Source organism: Tursiops truncatus, chromosome 17 (assembly GCF_011762595.2).
Source record: "Tursiops truncatus isolate mTurTru1 chromosome 17, mTurTru1.mat.Y, whole genome shotgun sequence".
Taxonomy (NCBI): Eukaryota; Metazoa; Chordata; class Mammalia; order Artiodactyla; family Delphinidae; genus Tursiops; species Tursiops truncatus.
The window spans coordinates 44,065,180-44,092,242 of NC_047050.1; the positions used below are offsets into that span (position 1 = coordinate 44,065,180).

Genomic DNA, 27,063 nt, shown 5'->3' on the forward strand with positions numbered 1-27,063 from the left:
ACTGAGACACTTAAAATCTAGTGGGGAAGGGCTTCCCTAGTGGCACAGTTGTTAAGAATCCACCTGCTAATGCAGGGGACGTGGGTTCGAGCCCTGGTCTGGGAAGATCCCACATGCCGCAGAGCAATTAAGCCCGTGCGCCGCAACTACTGAGCCTGCGCTCTAGAGCCCACGAGCCACAACTACTGAAGCCCAAATGCCTAGAGCCTGTGCTCTGCAACAGGAGAAGCCACCGCAATGAGAAGCCCGCGCACCACAACAAAGAGCAGCCCTCGCTCGCTGCAACTAGAGAAAGCCCGCGGGCAGCAACAAGGATCCAATGCAGCCCAAAATAATAAATAAAATTTTAAAATAAAATATAGTGGGGAAGAACAGTAAACACACAAATAATTTCTGGTTGTGATAAATGGTATGAAGGAAAGCGTGTGTAATAATAAGGATATCAACTTTTAAAGGTGGTCAAGGCGCCCTCTCTGATGAGGTAACAATTAAACTGAGACCTGAAGGATTCAGGCCAGGGTGCTCTAGGTGGCAGGAACAGCTTGTGCAAAGGCCCTGAGCTGGTGATGAACTCGGTGTGTTTAAGGAACCCAGAAGAAGCAGATGTGCAGTGGTGGAGGCGAGAGATGAGGCTGGAGAGCAGGATGTGGGTCAGATCACACAGGGCTCTGTGGGCCGGGATGGGGAGGCCAGATTTCACACAGATACTATGCAAAGCCACTGAGGAGTTCTAAGCAAGAGAGTGACCCGATTTGATTGTTTGTTTAAAAAAAAAAAATCATTCTCTTTGCCCATCAGATTGGCAAAGAATAAAGTTTGAAAACATGGTGTTGGCAAAGGTGTGGGAAACAGACAGGCTCTCACAGGGCTGGAGGAGTTATAAATTGGTATAAACCCTAAGAGGAGTGATTTGGCAATATTTATCAGAATCAAAAACGCACAATTTTTACCCAGGGGCTTTATTTCCATGAATTTATTCTACACATGTATATTTCAAAATCGATGTATGCTAGGTTATTCATTGCAGCATTGTGTATGATTGTAAAAGACTGGAAGAGTCTGCATATCAGTAAGTGACTACATCCAATGATCTCGACAAATAAGGGCTTGGATGAGTAAACGTTGGTCATCCACACACTACACTGTTGGGCAGCGGCGGGCGTGTCCTGACATGGCTCAGCCTCCAAGGTGTATATGCAACCAATGATTAAAAGCAAGTTTCAGGGCCGTGTGTATAGTGTACACACATGTTATCTGTGCAAGAGAAGGATGTGTGTCTGTGAGTTTGGGTCCTCCAGGAAGCAGACACCAGAATGGAATTAGAAGCGCAGAAGATTTGTTGGGGGAAACAATGTTTAGAGGATAAAGGGGAAACAGAGCAAGAGTGAGGTGGGAAGAGCTTTCAGATCCCAGTGTCGGTCTGACGCAAGTGAAAAAATAAGGGGAAGGAAGGAGATGTAGCTCTGAGGAGTCACAGCCACAGAGCAAAGACCAAGTTACAGGAGGCTTGTGTCAGGCGGGAGCGCTGCCGGCTCCATCACTGACTGGGCCTGAGCACTGTGGGGCACCCCCAGGGGCAGCATCCCGAGGCTGTGGACTAACGACACCCTCACAGTCGTACTCCCTGGAAGATAGCTTTGAGCCGTACACCTCCATGGCTGCCACGGATGTTTATGCTTGGAATATTCAAGAAAGAGGGTAAGAAACCGTGCAACACAGGTTACCGCTGGGGAGAAGAAACTGAGGCCCAGGGCATAGGGGTCGGAGGCAGATTTTCCCTACACAGTCTTTCGCATCATTTGAATTTTCTCTCTTTTTTTTTTAACTTTTAATTCAGTGTCATGTAGTGTATTGACAATGTCATGCAACCACCGCCTCTATCTAGTTCCAGAATGTTTCATCACCCGGAAGGGAAACCCTTTACCTGTTCATCAGTTGCTCCCTCTTCCTCCTTCCCCCTCTATCCTCACTGCTCCCCCCCCCCCCCCAGCCCCTGACAACCACCAGTCTGCTTCCCATCTCTGCAGATTTACCTATTCTGGATATCTCATGTAAATGGAATCACACAATACAGGACCCTTGATGTCTGGCTTCTTTCATTTAGTAAAATGTCTTTGAGGTCCGTTGTACCACGTGTCACTGCTTGACTCCTTTCTACAGCTGAATAATATTCCGTCATATGTATATGCCACAATTTTGTTTATCCAGCACCTGTTGATGGCCACGGGTTGTTTCCACCTTTTGGCTATTGTGATTAGTGTTGCTATAAACATGCATGTACATGTATTTGCTTGAGTTGAATTTTTAGTTCTTTTAGGTACATACCTAGGAGTAGAATTGCTGGGTCTTATGATAATTTCATGGTTCACTTTTTGAGGAAATGCTGAATCATTTTCACAGTGGCTGCACCATTTTACATCCCCATTAACAGCGCACAAGTGGTCCAATTTTTCTACGTCCTCGCCAACACTTGTTATTTTCCTTTTTTTTTTTTTATAGTACCCTCCTACCGGGTGGGAGGTGGTATCTCATTGTCATTTTGATTTGTATTTCCCTAATGTTTAGTGACAATGAGTATGTTTTCATGTGCTTATTGATCATTTGTTTATCCTCTTTGGAGAAATGTTGATTCAAGTTCTTTGCCCAGTTTTTAAAAAGGTTGTTTGTCTTTTTGTTGTTAGATGTCTTTATACAATTTGGATACTATATCCATATCACCATTTGAATTTTGATCCATATAAATACGGAGACCTCTCGAAAGAGACATAAAATTAAAACTGTAAAGAAAGAAAACGATCTTTGGTTGGTATATGGGTGACAGGTGAGCATGGGGGTGAGTGGAAGCAGCGGGAACAGTTCAGAAGCTGCCTTGGTGCTGGGCTAGAAATGCTGGTTCGGATGATGGCAGGGCGCAGAGATGGGGAGAGGTGGGCAAATGTGAGATAAGAGAGCTGGACCGGATATAGGGGTGTGAAGACAGAAACGAGGAATGAGGGACCCCTAACCAGGTTTCTTGCTCGAATTCCTGGACGGGAGTGCTATTTACCTGGAGGAGAGGCAGCCTTGGGATAGGGTGTAGGATCTAGCTTTGGACAACGTCAAGCCTGCAGTGCCCAAGAGTCATCTGAATTGAGATGTTGCACAGGAGACACGACTGTGAGTCTGGAGTTTAGACTTCCTGCTCCATCCTTTACCCCTGAAATACTGCCAGCATTTGTAAAGACGACTGGCCATTTTCAGATGACAAGAAGAGGCGAGAGCATTCCCAGGAGGGGAGGAGTGGGTGCCAAGGCGTGACAGATAGTACTGGATGGAGATGCCACAGAGGGTTTAAGCCTAAGAACGGCATGACGTGGTTTGCTTTGTAGAGAGTTCTCTCTGGTGGTAACAGTAAAGACGGATCAGAGAGAGCCAGCTAGGAAGTTCTTGCTGGAATGAAGGAGCCGAACGCACTTGGGGTCAACGGGGATGGAGAAGAGGGTACTGCCCGAATGTGGATGGGACATGGGGTGGGGAGGGGTGGACGGGCCTAGAATTGCTCTCCACTTTCTGGCTCGACAGATTGCATGGGGCGGTGGGGAGGCAAGGGGGGCCTTCCCTAAAAACAAGGAGGGCGGCAAATCCTTAATTGACTTCAGCTTGACTCTGTCCCCAGGCCCAGAGTGGTAAGAAAGCTTCCTCGCAGCCTGTCTCTCACCATGTCCCACAGCAGCCCTGAGCGAGGAAAGGTGGGGCTCTTATTCTATCACCACCAACTTGGACTCTTTCTCTTCTTGGCTCCCACATCAGCTCCGTCACCGATGCCTCAAAATCCTGCCTTCAAACTACCTTGCTTCTGTCCTCACCTTTCCATTCTTACCAGGGCCTAAAATGGTGGGAGATGGCCAGGGCCTCTCGGGGCTTCTGGGGGCCTGTCGCTGGCTTACAGGAGACATCTTGCTGAAACAGAGGCTGCTGTGCCTGAGACAACCTCCTCCAAAATGCACGGCAAGTCGATAGCCACGGGGAGGAGTGTGATGACAGGCCCTCTGCTCCCGCTCACAGATAACGCTGGCTAAATCCGAGGGCAGAATCCAGTGGAGATTCTTGTGAAGTTCTGGAACTGGGGAAGACCTCTGATGGGCGGCTGACCACTGTTCATGCAGCTGCCACCCCGAGAGCGCCTGGCGACGGCACACAGGCTGCCTCAGGCTGCAAGGCCTCGGCTCTGGAGGGCCCGCCTCGCCCCGCGGGTCACAGAGCCCAGCTGTGCCTCAGCGCCTCATTCTGCAGTTAGGGACGGAGGGGACCAACACCAAGCTGGCCAGGTGCCTCGTGTCAGGTGTCCAGCTAGGAGAAGGGACGCGCACGGAGTGTGTGTGTGTGCTGGGTGTGTGTGTGCTGTGTGTGTGTGTGTGAGTGTGGTGTGCGTGTGTGTGTGGTGTGCGTGTGGGTGTGTGTGGTGGGTGTGTGTATGTTGTGTGTGTGTGGTGTGTGTGTGTATGGTGTGTGTGTGTGTGGTGTGTGTGTGGGGGTGTGTGTGTGGTGTGTGAAGTGTGTGTGGTCTGTGTGGTGTGTGTGTGTGGTGTGTGCGGTGTGTGTGGGGTGTGTGTCTGTGTGTTGTATGTGTGTATGTGAGTGTGTATGTGTGAGTGGATCAGAACAGGATGGCAGGAAGGCTCCTGCCAAGGTCTCTGGATGGCAGGAAAGGTGCCGAGCAGAGGACGTCAAGGGAAGGGGGAGGCGGTCTTGGGCTTTTCTGGCTCAGATGTACTGCTTCTCCTCTGAACTGGTCACGTTTGGAAGCTGGACCGGTGGCCTGAACTGTTTCTGAGAGCTTCCGAGAATCCCAGCGTGGTGGTCCGGAAGGTGACGGGGAGAAGGGAGTAGGTTTGCCTTCTCACCTGCCTGACTCATGATTGTAACTTGTCAGCACGCTGACAGGCTTTTTGTTTTTCAAATGAAGCTTTTGTTGGATGTTTGAGTGAAGAGCACGACACACTCACAGGATCAAAACCCTACCGTGGGGGAGAGAATCAGCCTTAATTGTATCTTCCTGAAAACCAGAGATTATAATTTCAAGCACAACAGCTAAATAGACTTCTCTTTTTAGACTGATCGAATGCATTTTATGTGCGTGTGTGTGTCTGCGTGTGTGTCTGCGTGTGTGTGAGGTAGGGCAGGGATCTACTTCTGCTTTGCCCTCTGGGGCGGGGTGTGCTCCTGGGTAGGGAGGAGCTGAGCAGTGTGGTCTCAGGATCTTCCACCCTCCGCTGGTGCCAGTCTCCATATTCACCTCTGACCCCCGCCCCCCGGAGTGTCCAGCACTGTGCAGGGCACATCCTGGGCCCTCAGGAGATGCTGGTGAAGGGGTAGCTCAGAAAAGGGCTGGATGAGTGAGGAATGTGTCCATATCTGGGGCCACAGCAAGTTTTGGGGGCAGCTGTGTGACTCTGGCCTGTCACCACTGAGCTTTCTGACCACTGGGCTATATCCACCAGGGTCACCTACAAGACCTGTTGACCTTAGACTCCGCGGGCTTGAAGCTCACGTCCTTGGACCTCACTAAGTGCAGCCAGGGTCATTCCCCTCGCTTCTTTGAGATTGAGCCCCTGCCTCTCTGACACCCTCTCAACTTCCTCGACTACAATTCTTGGTGATTTCAGCATCCACAGAGTTGGGGGGTCTTTTTGGCTGCACTGCACCAGGGAAGTCCCCCCCTTGGCTCTTTTAATAGAGCTTCTGGAACTTTGATGAGAGTTCTTAAAGAGCTAAAAAATTGGATTTTTTCTTCGAAGCAAAATAAAAATTCAGCAAAGATCATATTTCTTCATTTGGTCCTAACAAACTCCTTTTTAGGGCCGCATCACATGGCTTGCGGGATCTTAGTTCACCAATCAGGGATCAAACCCATGCCCCCTGCAGTGGAAGCACGGAGTCTTAACCACCGGACCGCCAGGGAAGTAACAGTGTTGGTTCTGTTAACATCCTGTCCTTTTGTTCCTTCCTCGCTCTCCTGCACGAATGCTAGAACTTCCCATTATTAAGAACTGCCTGGAAAGCCTCTGTCGCCTCTTCTTCAACCATGTGCTACCTTCTCAGCCCTGCTCATTACTTCCAGAACCCCAATTCCCACCACGCCTCAACCGATCAGGACGTCAAATCACCGATCCTACCACTTTTGATGGGTCCCTCGCTGCCCTCATCTTCTCTATTTCCTCCTTATCCAGCTGAAATTCCACTGCCACTCATGATAAAAGCTCCCGTGTACACATAATAGCATCCACAATCCCTCACACACATCGACTCCCCTACCCTTCTCTTGCTTTGTGGTCCTCACAAAACTGCAGCCCTGGTGGAATTCAACCTTTCGTCAACTCCGCCCCTGTCCCACCTCCCACCTCAGCTGTCCATCCTCACAGTTGGACACGGACGAGGAGACAGATGATAAGCAGGCGGATCGGTGTTATTTTAAATCTAAGTGAGCCCTCAGTGCTTCCTGAACCCAACCGTGTTCCCTGGTCCCTCCATTCTCCCCCGCTCCTGGATGACGGCTTTTCACTTCTGTCCTCCAAGCTCCAACGTCTCCATCCTCACTCCCAGGAGGTGACACTGCTTCTGATTTCACTCAGGAAATAGTGAAATTGGAAGAGAATTTTAGGAGGCTCCTGTAATCATATCTTTATTCATTTACTAGAGCTGCCATAGCAAAATATCACAGACTGGGTGGCTTAACAGACATGTATTTGCTCACACTTCTGGAGTCCAAGATCAGGGCGTCGGCGGGGTTGGTTTCTCCTGGGGCCTCCCTCCTTGTCTTGCAGGTGGCCGCCTTCTCCCTGCATCCTCACACGGCCTTTCCTCTGTGTGCGCCCATCCTGGGAGTCCCTTCCTCTTCTTAGAAGGACACCAGTCCTGTTGCGCTCGGGCCACTCATATGAGGCAGAGCCACGCCTCCGCAGCAGCTCCAGCTCCGCCCAGGAAGCCTGAGCCCCTCAGTGAAGGCTTCAGGGGCAGAGCAAACCCCCTCACCCCCTGCACTAGTGCTTTATTTTACTTTTAAACAGCTCTGATTTTTCAGTCACTTCCTAAATGCCAGCAAAACACAAAGAAACAATGAGATTCCAGGAAGGTCCAATTTTTTTGATCAAACGTTTCCTTCGTGTCTGGTGATGGAAGTCCTGTGGTTGCCCCTTCTACCCTCGGATGCCTCCGAGACAGGCCTGGGAGGTGGCCAGTGTGTTCTCCCTGTCTCTCCACTATGCTTCAGCCTTCCTGCCTGTCAGATGCCCATGGCTTCCGTTCCGCGGTCCTGTCCAGGAAGGCCACACCCGGCCCAAAGGGGAGAAGAGCGCTGGGGCAACACAAAAGTTTATTGATAACCACATTAGGTACGAAAGTCCGACTGAGCCCAGTGACTCAGCGCTCTTAAATTGGGGAGGGCAGTGAGTTTGGAGAGGAAAACAGTGTCCTTGGATTCTTTTACATTTTTCTAAATTTCTCCTACTTTTCCACTTCATTCTGGTGTTTGGAGAGAGAGAGTTAGGGAGAGATGATTTTATTTCATAAAGATTTTATCTCCCATAATCTTAATGATGGAGGGAGTCTCAGTGTTTGTTTATTTGTTTCTGAGACCGATAAACTTGCCCTGCTCCTGACTCAAGTCACCTTGAGGCCCCCGCCCAGAAGACTAATGATCAATTAAAATGTGGAGAAGCTGCCCAAGCGACTGGCATGTGTGAAAATCAAGGGGACATCAGTTGGAAAAGGTCATTTTCTCTTGGGCCTGAGGCTGTTTCTCTTCCTTCAGGCAGCCTCAGAGAATCAATCAATTCTGCTTTTCTGAAGAGAAACAGATTCCAGATTTTTCTTATTAACTCATTCCTCATTACAATGAAGGCGTTTCTCTTCACCCAGAAAATCTTCCCAGCTGCAGCCTCAGTGTCAATATAAATTTGTTCTATACAGTTTTGTCTCCCAGGGTTAGCCTTTCTTGGTTAAATTTTTATTATTTTTCCTTTGTTTTTTCCTACTTTTATTATCATGCTTCTTTTTATTTCTTTTTTTTTTTTTTGTGATACGCAGGCCTCTCATTGTTGTGGCCTCTCCCGTTGCGGAGCACAGGCCCCGGATGCGCAGGCTCAGCGGCCATGGCTCACGGGCCCAGCCGCTCCGCGGCATGCGGGATCCTCCCCGACCGGGGCACGAACCCGTGTCCCCTGCATCGGCAGGCGGACTCTCAACAACTGTGCCACCAGGGAATCCCTATCATGATTCTTTCCTCTTCTTCTTCTCCTCCTCCTCACCCTTCTTCTTCTTCTTCTTCTCATTATTATTACTATTATTATTCCCTCTTTTGTCCCCCTCTCTTTTCTAATCTCTGATTTCATAGTCATAGCTCCAAATGCATGGTGGATATTAAATAAACGTTTCCTATTAATAAACGTTATGTCACTTGATCTGCAGTGACAGCTCATATTTACTGAGCCTTTACCATATGCGAGCTCTGATGCAAGCTCCTACAATGCATTATCCTGCCGAACTCTGAGAGTTACCTCTCTGTAGGAGAGCTGGGACTTAGGATGAGGCAAGCAGGACACCTAGGGCACAAGCTTTAAGGGGGTGCTCACTCTCAGAGTCCCACAAGTGCAGCATCAACACCTGAGAATCTCTCAGTGCTCCCAGCCCTGGTCATTACTATAATCTCCATCTTCATTTTAACATCTAAGGAAATGAGGCTCACAGAGGGTAGGTCAACTGCCCAACACAACAGAGCTAAAGAATGAACAGAATTTGAACACAGGTCTAGCTAGCTCCAGAGCCCAAGCTCTTAAGAATTGTAATGAATACGTACCCAGGACACCATCCTTAAATAGGAAGAGGAAGCCAAGCATCTTCAGACATTTGAGAAAAGCTTCTAACACAATCACCAGAGATCTAACTAAGCAAAGAGACAAAGAAATGCAGAAAGTCCTAAAGCTGACATAATGCAGGAAGCAGAAGAAAACGTCAGCCAAACTGAAGTTTATATCCTTGAAGAATTAGGAGACTTTGCTTCCATGACATAAGAACAGGATAAAAAAGAAACATTCAGAGAATAAGAAAACACTTGTAGAAAGTAAGAAGTTCAGAGAATCCCCTGGTAGTCTAGTGGTTAGGACTTTACACGTCTGAGGGCGTGAGGGTGCAGGTTCAATCATCCCTGGTTGGGGAACTAAGATCCTGCAAGCCATGCAATGCAGCCAAAAACAAAAAAAAAAAAAAAAAAGAAAAAAAAAGAAGAGATTAAGAAGCTCATAAGAGAAATGAATCTCTCAATAGAAGAGTTGAACAGTAAGGTTGAAGAAGTCTCCCAGGAAATAGAATAAGGCAAAAAGATGATGAACAGGAGAGAAAAGATAAAAGAGAATCAATCCAAGAAGTCCAATAACAAACTTACAGGAGTTCCAGGAAGAAAGGAGAGCAAAAAAATGGAGAGGAGGAAATTACTGAAGAACTGATGGAAGAAAATTTGGACCAAGTGCTGGGAACATTAAATAAAAAATAGATAAGTTATTGTAAAATTTGAGAACACCAAGAATAAAGAGATTATCATAAAAACTTCTAGAGGAAAATAGAAAAGATCAGAAATTCAGATTTCTCACTGCCACCATTGGAAACGAGAAGAGAGTGGAGCAGTACTTTCAAAATTCTGAAGGAGAACAACTTCCAAATGGCCAGTTGAATGTGAGGATAAACCGAATACGTTTTTCAGACAGGCAAAATCTCAACAGATTAACTTTCTCAGCAAACTACTAAAGGATGTGCTTCAGCGAAACAAGAGAATAAACCAACAAAAGGTGACCCAGGAAATATCTAGTCTAACACAGGAGAGAGGTGAAGGGAAGTCCCAGGGCAACATGGTACAGTAGGTCTAGAGAGTTCTCCATTCAGAGTGGAGCTGCGGGATGGTGGGCACTGGACCTCTGCATTCATGCCGTAACAGGGATAAATGATCTGAGTTTACACTTCATGTGTTTGTCCATGTTGAGAAGAGTCTAACGAGAAGTTGGAGGAATTAGTGAGAGGCACTTAAAAATCCGAGCAAATGTAACATGGTGATTAACTCCAGGAAAAGCAAAACACTGTACGTGAGGGGAAATGTAATTATAGCAAACTCTGAATCTTAGCTGTGAGCAATATTTAACAATATTTACCGGGACACAGCAACATAAATTCTGAGTGTTCATTAATCCAAAAGAGGTGAAATACCATACCGAAGAATGTGCTCATGTGTATAAAATGCAAAAAATGAATTTTCCTCTGCCATAGTAGGAAGTTAATACATGTCTATAATGGGAAAAAATTGAGAAATATATTATTTTAAACTATGGAGGAAAATACCAGAAAAATGTCTAAACGAGTTGAAAGTGCGCTTACCCAGAGCTCCCTCACCCTCTCCCTCACTCAGAGCTCCCTCACACCCTCCCTTAAAAAAAAGAAAAGAAAAAGAAAGAGTGGAAAGTGCTTTCCTCTGAAAAGTAGGACTCACAGGGAATCCCTGCTTTTTATTATAAGCATTGTAGTACCTTTCGATATTTAAATAAGGTATATTTGTTACCCTGAAAAAATTAATAGTAAAAGGTAATTTCATTACCAGCTATTTACTTGCCTTTCTTTTTCCTTCTAAAACTAGAAGCTAGAGTGGGAAAATGTCACTTCTCTGGGCCTTTTTGCCCTTTGAACAGAATACACTGTCTTGGTCCTTCCTCTTCTGTGTTATTACAGAACAGAGCAGCAGTTTTAATCACTCCAAACAGCACATAATCCTCAACCCGATATTTGACTTTGAAATTAATTTTGCCATTATATTTGACTACACTTAGGTCATAAAGTACATTGCGAAAAGCCAGTTCATGAACCATTTAAAAGCTGGCTACCTTTCCCACCTGCCTCCCCTCCAGGGTAAAGGTTACTGTTTCTCTGAGGGAAGGTATCAATGAGGGCTAATTTTGCCCTCATTCATGTTCCCACACCTTGCCTAGAACTGGCCGTCGAATTCAGAGGTTCAAACCCTCCAATGGCCTTTGGGTCAGTAACTCAGTAACGTTTATGAAGCATCCCAGGAAGCTCAACACCATCTTAGCCCTCTGTGGGGAGAGAAAATACCAGAACCAGTCCCTGACTTGAAGGAACTTAAAATGCAGTTGAGAGAGAGGGCCATGTACGAAAAACCATCACGAGCAAAGCAGAATTAAGAGAGCACCAGTGCGATGCAAGAAGATGTGAGGCTTGCATCCTGAGTAGGGGAGACCAGAGAAGGTGGGAGTGGCCAGATCGGGCTCCAGGGAGGAGGTGGGACTCCGCCTGTGTGCTCAGAGTCACGTCCTGCTTCCAAACTATCCTCCTGGACCCCTTGACCTGGCCCTTCTCCCTCCTCAAAGTTAATCACGCGTTCCTCCGGGCTGACGCTGTGTTTTGTATGCGCTCTGGTGCTGCAGCCACCATGGGGCACGACCGTTGGTGACTGTGTGCGTTTATCCCACGAAACCATGAGGCTACCAGCTCCTGGGCTGTGTATTCTGGCCGCCCCAGTGCCCAACTCAGCCCAGGACCTCGAAGATGTGAGCCGAATGAGTGAGTATTGTTTCATGCGAGGAGGAAAGTGACGACTGGCAGTGGGTCTCCCCGGGCCCCACGGGCCCCCGTTTCCCACCCTGATAGGTTTGCATCTGCCTGTGGAAAAGCTGGCAGGAGAGCCAGTCAGAAAGGCAGACAGGACAGGGAACGGGAGTTCTCCCGCATCATCTGGCGGGAGGGCTGAGCTCTGGCTGTGTTTGGTACGTGGAGGACTCCCACAGAATCCACACACCACCCTCCCAGGCCCTGGGGCTTCCTCCTTTCCACTCCATGTAGCCCCCAGGAGACTGAACTGTCCCCTCCTGATTTCTCAAGAACACAGAGCGAACCAGAGTTACTCAGGTGGCCTTGTGGGGAGAGCAGGTGGCCGACGTCCATCAACCTCCCCAGATCTGCAGACCTGGGGCCACCTGAGCCCATGTTGTGAGTCACATATGACAGCGAGAAGGGACAAAAGTGAGTGGGGCAGGTGGGGCCTGGGACTCCCCACCACCCTGGAGCTGCCGCCAAGCAGAGCCACTCTCTGCCCACGGGCTTGGCAAAGCCGGCGCCAGTCTCGCCTTACACGCCTGTGTGTCCTCTGTCGCGTTATTTAACTTCAGCCTCTTTGCTTGTCAAAGGCCCTGATACCACCTCCCTCATGGGGCGTCCACAGGCCAGGCTGAGATCAAGCAGGAACCCGGCCCGCACGGGGCCTGGTACCCTCACCGCCCTCGATGGTTCAAGGCTCTCAGCTTGCTGGGACTGCTTCCCACCCCCTCACTGTAGAACCAGCTCTTGCCTGTGGGAGATGCAGAGCACAGCGGCGGCCCGAAAAATGATGGGAGTGCTAACCATGACTTGCATTTTCTATAATTCTGGTTTTCTCTTGACCCAATTAAAAAAAAAAGGAGGCTTTTTGCTCCTTTTCCTCTTGGGCCCAGGGGTTGTGCTAGTTAGCCTGGCTGTGGGCAGATTGTGTCAGTCAGAGGGCGCGTGGGAGGGACCCTCGGAGCAGTCTCCAGGGGCAGTGCTAAACCAAGGTCAGGGCGAGCAAGTCAGCCTCCCTGGCCTCTGCTCAGCAGCCCTGTGGGGCAGGGGGCTGGGGCAGGAGGGGCGGGGAGCACACTCGAGTGGACAGTTCCTTGCCCCCCATGCAGCTTCCAGGGCCCTTCCTGACCAACCCTGGCCAGGGAACAACCTGAGACGCTTTTGGAAAGTATTCATGCCCAACTCCCACCCCCTTCCCATTGGTCTAGGATGGGACCTCATCATGTCATCCAGCGGTCCCCAACCTCTTTCGGCACCAGGGACCGGTTTCATGGAAGACAGTTTTTCCACGGGCCGGGGAAGGGCGGGGTTGGGGGGGGATGGTTTGGGGTTGATTCAAGCGCATTACATTTATTGTGCACTTTATTTCTCTTATTATTATATCAGCTCCACCTCAGATCATCAGGCATTAGATCCCAGAGGTTGGAGACCCCTGACGCCATCGGTATTGTTAAAAAGCTCCCCTACTGATAACAAAGTGCAGCGGAGGTTGAGACACTCCCGGCCTCCTGTGACTTGGCTGCTGAGTTAACCCTTTCTTTCTTTTTCTTTTTTTTTTTCTGCGGCACGTGGGCCACAGGCTCCGGACACACAGGATCAGCGGCCATGGCTCACGGGCCCAGCCGCTCCGCGGCTTGTGGGATCTTCCCGGACCGGGGCACGAACCCGCGTCCCCTGCATCGGCAGACGGACTCTCAACTACCGCGCCACCAGGGAAGCCCGTTAACCCTTTCTTGTAAAGTCATCCTTGGAGCTCGTGCTCAGGAGTCAGGTCGCCTCAGTTTGCATCCTGGCTTTGCCACTGCTGGCTGCGTGCGACCTTGGGCAGGTCAGCCAGCAGTCCTGAACTTCGGTTTCTTCATCTCTGCAGTGGAGAAGATAACAACAGTCCTTTCTCACAGTGTGTAGTGAGCATTAATGAGATCCAGCCTATAAAGTGGTTAGCACAAGAATTGACATGTCATTACTGTTAATTACTATTAATACTAATTATTATCATCACTTGGAGAAAATGCTCTTATTTTCTACCTAATCTTGCAAGTGCAGAAAGCCTTTGGATTATTCCAGGCACTCATCTAATGGATTCTGCAAATTACCATGTGGACGGGGACACCCTAGGCCATTTCTTTTCTCCCTACTCTACTTGTAAGTCCCAGGGAAATCTTCCCAGACTGTTAGTCTCCAATGGCAACAGAAATATACTTCTGTAATACATAAGTGTTTCCAAAGCATTTTTTCAGGCATCATTTCATAAACACTAGCCCGTGCCCTGTGAACATTTCACAGCTCCTTCCCACCTTGAGTGACAGACTGAGCCAGGTCTCTGGGCACAGCAGGCATGCACAAGCCACAAAGGTGGGCAGCTGGGGCGCCAGCTCTGGCCTTGAGAAACCTAATCTCAGACATGTGTGCGCATGCTGCCTAGTCGCTCTTGCTGACGCCTAGCAGTGCAGCAATTGGGCTTAAAAAAAGCAACTCTCGTTTCCTCTTTGGGGAAGGGTGCTGCGCCCCGGCTGCCGCCTGCCCTTCCCCCAGCCCCAGCAGGCGATAACGGGGACAGGGGTGCACGGAGGACCAGGTGCAGGCTCACAGGAGCAGGGAAACCATGGAGTCACTGAGCGGTTGGGGAAGCCCAGACCTCACCCCTCTTCTTCTACTGCTTCTCCTCTTCCCAGGGGCCGTGTCCCGTGACGTCTCTACCAGGTGAGCAGACCCTGCGGCTCCCTGCTGGGACTGCTCCAGGCGAGGTCAGAGTTCACTTCCGGAGGAAGGAAGGGGTCCCTCGAAGAACTGAAACGAGGCCATGTGGACGGCATGAGTGAGCTGAAGGGGCCAGGGAGCTGAGTGGGGTGCCCGTGGGAGCTTTCAGGCTGGGCTCAAGGACTGTCTCTACCCTCAGACAATGGGAGGCCACTGAGGGCGCTGGCAGTGGGGTACCATGACCAGAGTTATATTGTGTGCTGGCTTCAGTTCTACTCATAACCCCTTTATTCTTTCCAAGAAAAGCTCCACCAAACACAGCAAGCAACGTAGGCCAGCACTACTTACCCTGTGGCAGGCCATGTGCTGAGTACTCTACCTGAGTCAGCTGCCTCCTCTATGGGGTCCCACCCCATGTCCAGAGGATGCCAGGGCCCTTTTTGTCCCTGGCCCATTCCAGATCTCTTTCTGCAATGCAGTGAAGGGTTATTTTTTATTTTAATTATAATTTTTTTATTGAAGCATAGTTGATTTACAAAATTTCAGGTATATAGCAGTGATTCAGTTACACACACACACACACACACACACATATATCCTTTTTTTTTTTAATGTTATTTTCTTCTTGACCTCTGGAAGCAAGTGGGTTTATTTTCATTTTTAATTTTATTTATTTATTTATTTTTGGCTGCACTGGGTCTTTGTTGCTGCTTTTCTCTAGTTGCGGCGAGCTGGGGCTACTCTTCTTGAGGTGCGGTGGCTTCTCTGGTTGTGGAGCATGGGCTCTAGGCACATGGGCTTCACTAGTTGTGGCTCGCGGGCTCTAGAGCGCAGGTTCAGTAGTTGTGGCGCATGGGCTTAGTTGCTCCGCGGCATGTGGGATCTTCCCGGACCAGGGCTTGAACCCGTGTCCCCTGCGTTGGCAGGCGGATTCTTAACCACTGCGCCACCAGGGAAGTCCCACACACACATATTATTTTTCAGATTCTTTTCCATTGAATATAGTTCCCTGTGCTCCATAGTAGGTCCTTGTGGTGTGAGGGGTTCTTTTTAGCTCCCAAGGTGATGTCACATCTTACGTCTGAGAATATCAAGTGTTCTCAGAACCAGAAGGACACCCAACATTCACCTGGTATGCACTCTCACTAGCTCCTTGAACTCACCCCTCTAGAAGCCACTTCTGGGAGTCAGGATGGCAACAGAAAACATCCCTCTGGGTTGTGTGCTTAGATGTGGTGGCCACAGAGGTTTCCTAATCCTTCCCACCCCAAGTGAGCTACCCCCCAAATGGCAGACCTCCCTCCCCTTGTGGGGCCTGTGGCTGCCTGGACAGCTGACCTCAAGGGCGAGGGTGTCTACAAACAGGGGGCCTAGAGGGCCTGAGCCAGAGATGTACAAACTCGTTAATTAGTCAAATCACCGAGTTCATTCATTCATAAAGTCCAGAAGCACCTACTTCTGAGCACAGGTAGGAATGAGGAAAGGGCTGGTGAACGGTGTTCCCTAGCTACCACCATTGGTTGAGAAACTAGTAAACACCTGGCACTTGATAGACATGGTCCTTGTCCTACTGACAACCTATTTCACAGATGAGGAAACTGAGGCCCAGAGGGGTTATCAAATCTTGGTCACATGCCTCTTAAGTGGCTGAGCTAGGGTTTGAACCTGGAGCTGCACAGCTCAGTGACAACATCGTCCCTTCCATAGGTGCAGAGTGGCCTGGGCCTCTCTGGTGAGCAGGACCCTGAAAAGAGGCATCGTTTCTATTGTTCATACCAGTCTGGTCTTACAGTCCAGCAGCTCAGCTCCAACTGGTTTTAGCCAGTTTAGCCAGCAGCCGATTGCTGAGCCAGCACTGGGGGGTGATGTAATGGGCGCTCAGAAGCATTCCCTTTTCTGTTTACACCCAAGTACAAACTGCACTAAGAACCTCCAAGTCCTAACGAGGCAAGTAAGACAAGCCTTGCTAGTGCCAAGTTACAGGCTATCCTGGGCCGTAAATTGTATGCAGTCATAAAAATCACTTAAATGATTTTTGACTTTCAAAACAGGATCCTGAAATGGATCCTGTAAAGTAGTGAGCTGCATGTCATTTGAGAGTATCCAGTAGATGCTGGATGTTGCCAGAGCTGTGGTAGAGGTGCTTCCTGGACATACTGGACATCCAGGTAGGGCAGACTAGATGGCATCTATAGTCTAAACAAAACTAATGTAGGAAACAGTGTGTGTGCCGCTGGGCACTTGTGTGTGCGTGTGCATGCATGCATGTGTGTTTTGGGTTGGGGGAAGGAAGGGGGAGCTGGGTATCCAGGAGGGCCTCCGGATGTCCCTCCCTATTATTTAACTGTTAATTTGTTATCTATTGGAGGTCTTACGCTAAAAACTGAAAAATCACTGCTAGAGGGGAATGGTGAGTTAATGAGGAATTTTGAGCAGAAAAGTGAGGCAGTAAGATTTGCATTTTAGAAATATCACTCTGCTTGCAAGGTGGAGAATGGGACTGGAGGGAAGCAAGAGTGGCATTTTGGAGGTAAAATTAGAGAGACCTGGTGGTTCTTGCAAGACGCGAGATAGAAAAGGAGGCATCTTGCACAATTGGTTGGTTCGGGTCTGGAAGGATGGTGGTGGGGCCGCTGAGGCGGAGCACACAAGCCAGAGCAGTTTCTAAGGAAGATGGATGAGCTGAGTACTGGGCATGTGGGTGTGACCACTCTGTGGGACATTCCAAGGATAGGTGGTAAGTTGGCAACTGTGTTTTCAAGTCCTCAATGGAGAGCTCAGGGCTTTAGGTATCAGCTTGGATTTTCAGTATTGAAATACCTTTATAAAGTTAATGAATGGATGAAGTAACCAGGGGGAAAGTATAGCTAGAAAAGGGAAAAGGGTGCAAGAATAAGGCCTGAGAAACCCTTAACGTTAAGGGGGTGGCAGAGAAACTAGAACCAACCAAAGAAATAACAAAGTGGTTGTGCGTTAGTGGGCAATGGGGTTTAAGTCTGAAGCTCAAGGAAAGCACTAGGTTCAGATGTGTGAGTCATCGGCATCTAGGATGTCAGTGAAATGATGGGAGATGATGGGAGTGAGAAGAACTGTGAGCCTTGGAACACCAACTTGTTGTTGACGGGGAGGGGGAAGAGGAGAAGGCCTGGAAAAAGATGATAAAGGAGGGCTTCCCTGGTGGCGCAGTGGTTGAGAGTCCGCCTGCCAATTCAGGGGGCGTGGGTTCGTGCCCCGGTCCAGGAAGATCCTGCATGCTGTGGGGCGGCTGGGCCCGTGAGCCATGGCCGCTGAGCCTGCGCATCTGGAGCCTGTGCTCCGCAATGGGAGAGGCCACAGCAGTGAGAGGCCCGCGTACCGCAAAAAAAAAAAAAAAAAAAAAAGAAGATGATAAAGGATCATCCAGAGAACAGGGACAGAGTAGAGTCTTAGAAGCTGGATCAGTCAGGATACTGCTGGCTACAAGTAATAGAATAGCTGACTAAAATTGACTTAGGTAATAAGAACATTAGTTCTCTCACAAGAGGTCCAGAAGTAGGCAATTCCAGGGTTGGTTCAGTGGCTCAATAAGTCAGGCTTCTCCTTGGCTTTTCCTCATGTTTGCAAGATGGCTGCAGCTGCTTCAACATCAATTTTCTTTTTTCTTTTAACCAATAATGTGGCTTTTTCTTTGTGTCCCTCCTTCCCCTTTCTCAGAAAGTAAATCTTTCCTAGAAGCTCTCGCAGGTAGACTCTCCCTCAGATGCCATTACCTAGCCCCAGCTGCAAGGAAGATGGTCACTTGAATAACTAGTATTTCAGTCACCGTAGAAACAGATCTAACTACAGGAAGAAGGCGGGAGAAAGGCTGGCAATCAGGAGGGCGACTAACAGGGCTTTCCTCCGGAGCCAGAATAGGTTCCAGAAGTAGAGAGTGGTAAATATTCCACTAGAGCAGTGTGACTCAGTGCCATGAACACAAATGATTTTACAATACAGGGTAGAGTGAGTGTTAACTAAAGCAGTAGATTGGGAAAGGAGTAGACACTGAATTACAAGTGAATAGAGGAGTGAATTCAATTATTTTGGATATCCTGGGATAAGAAAATAGAATAAATAAGGTAAACCAGTGGTTCTCAGCATGGGGAGATTTTTGTCCTCCAGGGAACATCTGGCAAGGTCTGGTGACATTTTTCGTTGTCACAACTGGGGTTGTCAACAACGATCACGACTCGGGGTGGGGAGGTGTGCATCGTAACTCTCACTACTGGCTTCTAGTGTCCTTTACCATCTTTCCAAACTGAAAGGAATGCATCTCTAGTGGGTAGATGCCAGAGACGCTGCTAAACACCCTACAGCTCTGTAATGGACTGAATGTTTGTGTTCCCCAGAAATTCATATGTTAAAGCCCTAACCCCAAATGTGACAGTATTCTGGTGGCAGGGGGGATGGGGCTTTGGGAAGTTGTTAGTGTTAGATGATGTTATGAGGGTGGGGCTCTGGTCTGACGAGATTAGTGCCCTTATAAGAAAAGTCGTCAGAGAGCTTGCTGCTCCTCTCTCCTCACACTCAGAGGAAAGGCCAGGCGAGGGCATGAAGAAGAGGTGGCTGTCTGCATGCCAGGAGCAGAATCCTCACTAGAAACTCAACTGCCAGACTTTGACCTTGGTCTTGCAGCCTCCAGAACTGTGAGAAATAAATTTCTGTCTAAACAACCCAGTCCATAGTATTTTGTGATGGCAGCCCAAGAAAATTGAGGTAAACACACAGGATGGCCCCCACGATAAAGAATTATCTGGCCCCAAATGGCAATAGTGCTGAGGTCGACAAACCCTGGTGTGAACTATCCTTTTAAGAATTCAGGTCAAATGGGGAAGTGGCATGAAAATGCCGTGGCAAAGAAGAAGGGAGAGACAACGGCATGTTGCTGGGCTGGGGGCGCCAGTGCAGAGGAGAGGCCAGAAATTCTGAAGAGAAGGTTGATCACTGATGCAGAAGGAGCCTGGAGGGCCAGGAGGGAGAGAGGTCAAAAGGGAGAGGAGGGGGCCTCCTGCAGCCTTAAGACTGAAGAGGAGAAAACAAAAAGGGGTGGAGGCAGGTGTGCTTCCGGGCTTGGGGCTGGCCTAAAGGCTCTTCCTGCTCAGGACCATGATTGCCAGGAGCCACAGGAGGCAAGGAGTGTGGGAGGGGATGACGGGGTGGGGGGTGGGGGAGGGCCCTTCTGGAAGTGTTGCTGAGGGGAACGAAGGGAGGCCAGGCCAGGCGTGGGAAAAGCCTTGTGGAGCAGGGGAGGGCCTGCCTGAGGCCAGGCTCTGTGGTGGCCACAGTCCTCAGCATATGACTCTCCAAGCTGCCAGCACCCAGGGCCAGCCCGGGGAAGGTGCAGTGAGGGACTCACGGGCGGGGCAGAGGCTGAGTGCACAAAATGAAAAGGATCTCGGAAAGGGATGGGAAAATGGTTCCGGGGATCAGCCCTGTGGCCTAGGCCCCAGGCAAGTCATTTAAACTCTCAAGACCTCAGTTTCCTCACCTGTAAAATGGGGTTAATGGTGCCATTTTTCTCTGTTGCTTCATGGGGTGGTTGTGAGGTTCAAGAGAGTTTAGGAGAGAGGCTCTGTCAACTAGGACTCCTTCCCTGAACGCTAGTTATTATCACTAGTCCTTGGTGGAGTGGATGGTGACCAGGACTTTCATGGTCATCTTTGCTAAGTATCTCGTACCTTCCCTCTACTCCTGGGTGTACAGAACTGAGGATTCCTGTCCTGGTGTGACAGATGGACAAACAGAATTATCCCAGGACACACAGCGAGCCCTCAGACCTTCCCTCTGTCTCTGGTGTCAGGTCATGGCCGCATAAGGAACGCCCCTGCTGCCCCCCACGCCCACCCCCACCCCAGCGCCCAGGCCTCTCTTCATCCCGTGTCTCCGGTGTGTCGTGCACAACCCTTTGATGAGCACTTGGATGGGAGAGGGTATCGTCATTGCCACCTGCTGCATCGTTTAATTAGAGTTTAATGAGAGCCATGGGGAACCACGGAATGGGGAGAGAGAGAAAAGTTAGAACAAAGGGATAGGAAGTGAGAAGCAGCTGGAGACCCAAGATGGCCAAGAGTTGGAAGCAGACAAACATAGGATACAGGGAAGGGCGGGGGTTCCAGGGGCTGCGTCCTCCTGGTTTCGCCGCGTGCGCTCTTGCCCTTTCAGACTGGATGGAGTCCAGGTGACAGGAAGCTGGGGCCAGGCCGGGACAGAGGTGGGAGGAGGGAGGGCTGGGGACAGTCAGAAAGACCCTGGGCGGCAGGACGGCAGGGCTGGATAGAGGGGTGGGGGTGGGGGTCCCTGGGACACCAGAAATAGGGTCGCCAGATCGGTAACCCATTTCAGACGGAACAGCGGGCTAGTCATCGTCACTGACTCATGTTTTGGCTATAATTTGTGTGATAACAGCAATAACGTCTTCCATTTGCAGAGCACCTACTCAGTGCCAGACACACTACCAACAGTAGCTTGTTTAACCATTAGCCACGAGGTCGCTCTCAGTATCCCCGAGGACAGATGAGGACACTGGGCCCCCAGAGGCCACGTGACGCCCCAGGCCACACGGCAGTACGAGGCATAGCCGCTCGGACCCAGCTCGGAGGCTTCAGAGCCCGAGTCCCAGCCGCTGCTCCACCACAGATCACGGCGGCAGCAGCGATCTCCGCAGAAAGCCCCAGCTCCCCGTTCCTCCCTCCTCGCACACTGGGATGACTTCTTCCCAGGCCATAGGCCTCACCTAGCCATCCCCGCGGCCACGGCACACGGCCAGTCACTGCCATCACTCCAATTCCTGAGGGGCTTTGCGGACTCGAGCTCAAAGGGACGCATTTCAAGAGCAGGTTCACAGGCCCTGAAACTTAAAAGAGGAAATAAGTTTGAACAGGGGGTTTTCGTGTCTGTCTCTCTACAAGCCATCAACTGACCGCTTCATCCATCCATCCAGCCATCATTTATTCGTCAAGAGTCGCTATAGAATAACGGTCAACAGCATGGACTCGGGAGTCCGTTCAGCCATGCCTGGTTGAATCCTCACTCCCCATTCCTGACCTTCATGGACCTCATCTGTCTGTGTGTCAGTTTCTCTACCTGAGAAATGGGAATAGCACCTCCTCGGGTAGAGGCGAGGGTTAGTGGGTTAACTCAGAACAGTGCTTGGCCCTGGTGAATGCTAACCTGGGCCAGGAGATACCAAGTCCAGTGGGACGCAGATCCTGCCCTTGACACGCTCACAGCCCGGGGAGGGCATCAGTGCGGATCTGTCCACCCCACCTGCTGGCCAGCAAAGGGCAGGATACGGCCAGATGCCCTAGGGCCTCTCCTCAGCCTCTCCAAGGGCCTTTCATCCAGAGGCAGGTGCTGCAGCCTTGGGCAGGGGCCCGGAGGGGCAGAAGGCTGCTTTTGAGCTGGGCCCACACCAGCCTTGCCGCTGGGAATTGGCTCCAACCTCCAGGTGTGCGGGCCTGTTTGAGGCCGTGCCCCAGTGTGCTCTGTGCTTACTTCCTTCTTCCCTGAGTGCAGACTGGGGAGGGAGGAGAGGCTTTTAGAATGCCAGGGCTGGCTCTAACAAGAGTCCATCTCCCTAGGGCGGCTGGTTGATGAAGAAAGAGTCCCAGTGCTCAGAATGCTGACCCCAGACACCTTACAGCAGAAGGTAGAGCCCAATAAGGGAAGTCACAGCCAAAAGTAGGGCACTGGCCTGGGCTTTGTCACCTGCTAAAGACATCCACTGCCCCCAGTGCTTTGTGATCCGGATCCTGGCGGCTTCTCCAACAAGTCGGCAGCCTCTGATCTCTTGCTTTTGCTGGAGCTCAGGCAGAACAAGGCTGGAGTCTCATTTGTCTGTCTGAGATGGAGGCTTTCAGAGCCAGGCAGCTTGGAGAAATGAGGTGACAAAAAAGAAGCCGGCCAGCAATTAGGTAATGCCAGCCTGCCTGCCGGGCAGCCCCGCACGGAGCCTGCCCCCAGAGTCCACCAGGAGCCCAGGCGAGAGCGGACACGTGGATTCCGGGGCTGGAGGCATACAGCCATGCATTAGAAGAATGGCCAGGACGTGTGAGGGCCGGAGGGGCCCTGGGAAGTGGCCAGTGGCCTAGCATCTCTGAGCCCCACCTGTGTAATGGGGTGGAGAATGCTTCTCTCACTGGGAGGCAGGGCCCAACCTAATCCTCCTGTGATCACAGGTGCCGGGACAGGTGGTCTGTAACTACAGGTTCCTTCCTTCTCTAGTGGGACTTCAGGACAGAGCTTCACGCAGAGGAACCAGAGCTGGGCGAGCAGTCCCTGGGCACGGAGCTTGGTTGTAAGGACGCTCTAGGGCACCCCTGCAGCTGGCCCTGGGTGGGAGCTGAGGCGCTGTGCTCTGAGCCACACAGGGCCCCGTTTGCAGGCTGCCAGGCCCTCCAGAGATGGCAAAGGCTTCTCCCACACAACTGCCTCTTCTTCACCTTGGTTCCCTCTCAGCTTCTCCATCGTGGACAAACAAAATTCTTTGCTTATTCATTTCTCTGAGTTTTCTCCCAGGCTAGTCCTTCTTTAAAAAAAAAATCTTTACCCAAAGCCTCGTTCTTCCTTTCTGCAAAATTCACTGCAACACTTCCCCTTTGGGTGAGCCTTGGAAGCCAAACAAGGCCCAGGATCTCTTCTCTAAATATCTGAATCTTTCTCTCTTTAACCAGGTACTTATTTTGGTGTTTGTTTTTTTTTTTTTTTTAAGTATATGTGGGCCTGCGTTTCTATGTGGGGAGAGGGAAAAGTCCAGAAGTTCTTCGCTCCTGGCTTCACTATTTACTAGCTGTGTGACTGTAGGCAAGTCACTTAACCTATCTGAACCTCAATTCCCTCATCAAATAATAGTTTCTACAAGTGTTTCCCTCACATATTGTCTCATCAGCTCTTCAGAATAGCCTCATAACAAAGGAATTATAAGAAAGTCCTACTTGACAAATGAAGAAACAAAGGCTTTGAGAAGTTAAGTTCCCTTAACTGTGTCTCTGGGACACAAAGCTAGTGACAGAACCTTGACTCTGAACTTCCCATTCTTTCTATGGGATCGGAGAAGATAAGGATCTCTTTCTGGTTTACTTCTCAAAGTTGTCACGGAAGTCAAAGGACACCGTCCATTCGTTCATCTAATAGACATTTGCTGGGTGCCATGGCGTGCCAGCCTTGGTCTCATGGAGTGAAGGGCTCCATAAGCGGTAAGGAGCTGGGCAGATGCCAGCGAGGATGGGGCACCACCCCCCCAGGGGAGCCTGCCGAGCCGTCTCGCAGAGGAGCCCACCCCTAGCGTGGCGCCTGGCACAGGGCTCCCCTTAGCCCTTGACGAACAATTCCCTTCCCTCTCCAGCCCAGGCTGTCTCGCACCTCAGCCTCACAACACCCTGTTTGGGAGGTCCCACGAGCCCCACTTCACAGATGCAGGCAATGTGGATCCCAGGGGTGGTGGAGCTCAGGCCTGGCTGCATGTGGAATCTACAGAAGCCAATGCCCAGGCCGAATTCCAGGCAATGAAATGAGGAACTCAGGGCTGGGGCCCGGGGGTCCGTGTTTTTTCCAAAGCTGTGGAGCCATTCCAAGTGCAGCGAGGAAGAGACCGATGGTCTCGGTGGTTGGGTGCCTGCAGTGGGTGCTGATGGACCGGGAGCTGATTAGTTTCTGTTTATTTACATCTCCTCCAGAGGAAGTGAAACCCAGGTCAGTTCTCCCTCTTAATGGCAGCACTGCCCCGGAGGCTGGAGGGACCTTGGAAATGGGCAGGGAAAGGCTTGGAGAGGCGACGGGCGTTGGAAACTGGCAGGTGCATCTCCATGCTTGGCCTAAGTCTGGGCCTGGAGAATTAAACGAAGGGCAACAGTCTGCTCTGGGCACATGCAGCCTCCCAGCTTGCTGGGTGCAGCTGCTTCCTTCATAGGCTGGGAGCAGTTGTCACCCTCTGTCCTTGGAGGGAGGTTTGAGAAGCAAGGCTGCCAGGAGGCGGCCAGAGCAACAGCTTCCCTGGGTGTCCGGGGGCCAGGAGCAGTGTTACTCTGGGATGGAGCTGGCTCGGTGCCCGGAGCATGGTAGGCACTCAGTCAGTCCCTGCCTTGAAATGGTATCCTTTGTGCGTTTCTTCCCTTTTCACTGCACCCCGTGTGCCAGCTCTTTGTGCAAGACTTCTCCCCATGTCTGTTAGAGGCATCCTTGCTGCCTCAGGAAGTTCAGGGTTTTTATTTGAGAAGCATCTTAGTGAGCTTGGGCTGCCGTAACAAAATACCACAGACCACCGTGCAGCTTAAACAACAGGAATCTATTTTCTTGCAGTTCTGCAGGCTTGAAGCTCAAGACCAAGGTGCCAGCAGGGCTCGTGTCTGTTGAGAGTCTTTCCTGGCTTGCAGAGGGTGCTTTCTCACTGTGTCCTCACATGGCAGAGAGAGAGAGTAAGTAAGCTCTCTGGTCTCTTCTTATAAGGACGCTAATTCATGACAGGGGGACCTTATAACCTCATCTAAACCTGACTACCTTTCAAAGGCCCCATCTCCATACCATCATGTTGAGGGGACACAGTTCAGTCCATAGCATTCCATCTCTGTCGCCCCCCAGATTCATGCCCTTCTCACATGCAAAATATATTCATTCCATCCTAAATCCCAACAGTCTTAACTCTAACCAACATCAGCTCCAAAGTCCAAAGTGTCATCTCAGTATCATCTAAATCAGATATTGGCGAGACCTGAGATACAAGTGATCCTGAGGCAAATTCCTCTCCAGCTGCAAACCTGTGAAACTAGTTTCATGCATCCGGAATACGATGGTGGGACAGGCATAGGATAGGCATTCTCATTCCAAAAGGGAGAAACAGGAAAGAAGGAAGGGGTGATGGGTCCCGAGCAAGTGCAAAACCTAGCAAAGCAAATTCCATTAGATCTTAAGGCTCAAGAGTAATCCCCTTTGGTTCAACGCTCTGCCTTTCCAGACTCCCTGGGACAGTGGTTCTGCCTCTGCAGCTCTGTCAAGTGGAAGTAGGGGTCTTTCTCAAGGCTTTCTGGCCTGTTAAACCCCAGGTGGTGGCCTGATAATCTCCGAATTGCCTTCAAGGTCTTTCTTCCCTTTCCTTGAATAACAGTGTAAGTTTGTAACCAAAAAGCTCTGTGGTCTGGTTTTGTGGAACCCAAGAAGTCTGACCATCTACTCTCCTGTCTCGCTTTCTTGGTCCCCTTTAGTTCAAACCAGCAGCATCTCTGCTAGTATAATCCCATCTCCTGACTCCTCCTGCCACTAAGGATGGAGATGAGGACACCTTGGTACCCAGCCTCCCTGAGCTTCGGTTTCCTCATTTGTAAAGTGGGGATTACACAAACTAACACTTGCAAATCTCTTCTTACGATATCTGACGGTAGTAAGTGTAAAATAAATATTTACAACTACATTTTTCAGATGAAGAAACTGAGGCACAAAGAGGTAAGAACTTGCCCAAGGTCACCGGCCAGTAAGCGGAAAAGCTGAGATTTAAGCCAAGGCCATCTGTCTTCAGAGTTATGAGACCTCACTTCAAACAAATTGTCGAAAATATAATATGCACTCATGTTTTTCATTAGGAGCAGTTAACAGGATAATATGACATTGGCCAAGCAAGGGGACAAATTTGCTCTTAAACCTAATTTCCAGTGAATTTCTTCTCTATCCTCTTTTGATAGACTGGCATCCTTTAAAGTAGAGATTATATAAAAATCCATTCGAGTTGACATTAGTCATAACAGACTGTTCTGGGGGCTCAAGCTCGTTAGTGCTGGATAGGCTTAAGCTACAGTGCATACAACCCAGATCCACATACCATGCTGGAATGGCATTCTGAGAAAATCAGGTAGTGTGGAAATGCCATCTGATGCTGCTTGTTTCAGGATGTACTCAATACCACCAAAGTAGAAAGCCTTTAGAAGCGTCCTAAGGATGGCTGCGATTCAAGTTTGGCCTGTGCTCATAAATTAAACACAGGCATGGGGACCTGGTGACCCTGGCTTGGTTCCCGCTTCCTTTTTTTTTTTTTTTGGAAAGGTCATGGAAACTGCTCCATCTCCAGTCGACACTATTGGCTCCCACTTCTGCCAGCTTCTAGTTGTGCCCCCTTGCAAACTCAACTTACGATCATTCAGCAGCGCTCATTTGTGGTTAATACATCTATGTTCAGGGGAATGTCCTCAAAATCAGTGACACCCAAAGGGAGGTCTGCCAAGCATCTGCCGAGAAAACATCAGGGCCCTTGTTAAAATGCAGATACCAGGGCTTTACCCGGTTCTGTTGAATTTCATGCTCTAGGAACAAGGCGAGGGAATGTGCATTTCTGACAAATCCTCCAGGTAACCCCAAGCCCGCCCTCTCAGCCTGGCATACCTCAGGCAGGTGTGGGGACATGGGGCAGCTCTAGAGGAACCTTCCTGGACCATGTCACTGCAAGTCCGTCGCGGAGCTTTGCCTCAAGCCTCAAAATCATGATCCCTTTGGAGGTGGCATGGGGGTGGCGGACGGACGGTGGTTCCTGCTCAGGGCTGTGCGAGTGCTGGGGTGACCTCAGTTATGGGTTACGAGTAGTGAGCTTTGTAGAACAGAAGCCACCGCTCCCTGGCTTTTGTCTCTTTGGCTTCCTCAAGAGACACGCCAGGTTCAGGAAAGGGACGCACTCTTCCGCCTGGGGCCATGTGGCCACGCACCCAGCAGTCGGCCGTGACTCAGCTCCTGCAGCTCGCG

At 50.1% G+C, this 27,063-nt stretch overlaps 1 long non-coding RNA gene across 2 annotated transcripts; it reads right to left on the bottom strand.

The window, feature by feature from the left end:
- Positions 1-12,906: 12,906 nt before the first annotated feature.
- LOC109548272 (uncharacterized) lies at positions 12,907-26,849 on the bottom strand. 2 transcript variants are annotated; one of them, XR_002174316.3, is made up of 6 exons: positions 26,710-26,849; positions 26,462-26,555; positions 22,054-22,215; positions 21,080-21,199; positions 14,272-14,796; positions 12,907-13,492 (listed from the first exon to the last, which is right to left on the bottom strand). It is a non-coding gene; the product is annotated as an uncharacterized lncRNA (long non-coding RNA). The 2 variants fall into 2 exon arrangements; XR_002174315.3 differs by lacking the exon at positions 22,054-22,215.
- Between the last annotated feature and the right edge of the window lie 214 nt (positions 26,850-27,063).